Raw genomic sequence first — 1925 nt, forward strand, 5'->3', positions numbered from 1 at the left:
AGTACTCCATTGTGTATATGTACCTCTGCTTTTTTATCCATTCGTCTACTGATGGACACTTGGGCTGTTTCCAGATCTTATCTATTGTAAATAGTGCTGCTACAAACATGGGGGTACACATATTCTTTGTAATTGGTGTTTCAGGCTTCTTAGCGTATATTTCTAGAAGTACGATCACTGGGTCAAATGGAAGTTCAATTTTTAATTTTTTGAGGTAACACCATATTGTTTTCCATAGTGGCTGCACCAGTCTGCATTCCCACCAGCAGTGTACTAGAGTCCCCTTTTCTCCACACCCTCGCCAACACTTGTTGTTTGATGATTTGTTGATGGTGGCCATTCTGGCAGGTGTGAGGTGATACCTCATTGTTGTTTGAATTTGCATCTCTCTGATGATTAGTGATGTTGAACATTTCTTCATATGTCTCTTGGCCATTTGTATGTCCTGTTTGGAGAGGTGTCTATTTCGTTCCTCTGCCCATTTTTTAATTGGGTTATTTGTCTTCCTTTTGTTGAGTTGTAAAAATATGGAACGCTCCATTAATTTGCGTGTCATCCTTGCACAGGGGCCATGCTAATCTTCTCTGTACTGTTCCAATTTTAGTATATGTGCTGCTGAGGCCAGCACCAAACTCTGTGTTTTGCATACTCACAATTGTAAACCTGCTTATGCCCCACCCTGTATTTTAAAGCATAACAATAAATTAATCCTAGTGAATCATTCATCTTAATACATTATCAATACATATAGAGCTCTACTGTAACTTTCTAATCATGTCAATGTAATACTTTAACTTAATTCAAAAGTTCAACTGAAGGTATTGGGAAGATATAACTATATCTTTTCTGTCTTCTTTCACATTTCAAATATTTTTTAAGGAACCAAAAAATGAAGTGGCAAGGCAGATCAAATGTTACATTCTCAAAAATGCAGTGACTGTGAGTCCCAGTCACATGCAGAGATATGACAGCACATCAAGCCCAGTAGTGCCTTTGGTTAAACCACATGCACCACAGTGGAGGCAACGTGAGCCTCAATTGAAATAACCGGGGTGTGGACGAAAGGGGGCCAGGTGCTAACTTGACAAGCTCACCAAAGGCCTGCGTGACAGCCTTGCAAACACAAAGACCTAAAGTAACCACAAAGGGTGGTCTGAAATTTTAACTAAAAGCAGTTTATGGAAGGTAGTCATGTCCTAGGCTGGCATTTTCCCTGACAAAGGTCAACTTTCACCTTAATGGAGCCTATTGTCTTTTTGCAAGATAACATACCTTTGGAATGTGAGGTAATTTTCTTTTTTCCAGACCCCTCAGCACACAACCTTTGCACCAGGGTGGAAACCACAAATCCCCTGACTGTTATTATTATCATGTTAATTGTTAACTGTTAACTATCTTGTACCCACCTATGTAAAAGATGTATGTGTCTATCATTTTACTTTTCATCCAATTCCAGAGATCTGCCCCCTTTGCTTTCTCCCTCCTCCCTAATATATCATCAATGGATTTCATGTAAGCCACTTACATCCTCTCTTTGTATTGTAATGTATAAATTAAGGTTCAAAACTGTCATTCTCAGGAGCATTATCTCAATAAGGTTTTGTTTCCTGGCATTTGTCAACAGTTTGGCTCACAAAAACACAAAATTTTTCACAGGTTTTTACATTTCTTACATTGACAATTGTAAGTTTATGTAACAGGTTATTTTAAAACCTCTCAAAAGGTAAGACAATTCTAAGAGGAAAAGTGACTTTAGTCAAGTACTTGGCTTAAAAATAGTAAGTGTATGAAAAACAATTATGTATAGCTAGAGACTCATCACTATTAACCTGAGAATTTATCTCCACAGCTATTATCAGCTTTTCTTACTCGACTCTTCTTTTTGCCAACATCATGTTTGATTTAAAAAAAAACAAGAAAGACAA

At 37.6% G+C, this 1925-nt stretch overlaps 1 non-coding gene across 1 annotated transcript; it reads right to left on the reverse strand.

Annotated features, from left to right (window-relative positions):
- Positions 1–521: 521 nt before the first annotated feature.
- On the reverse strand, positions 522–628 carry LOC118620537. Its single transcript, XR_004957452.1, has one exon. It is a non-coding gene; the product is annotated as a U6 spliceosomal RNA (small nuclear RNA).
- Between the last annotated feature and the right edge of the window lie 1297 nt (positions 629–1925).

The sequence above is a fragment of the Molossus molossus genome, unplaced genomic scaffold, assembly GCF_014108415.1.
Source record: "Molossus molossus isolate mMolMol1 unplaced genomic scaffold, mMolMol1.p scaffold_m16_p_7, whole genome shotgun sequence".
In the NCBI taxonomy this organism is placed as follows: domain Eukaryota; kingdom Metazoa; phylum Chordata; class Mammalia; order Chiroptera; family Molossidae; genus Molossus; species Molossus molossus.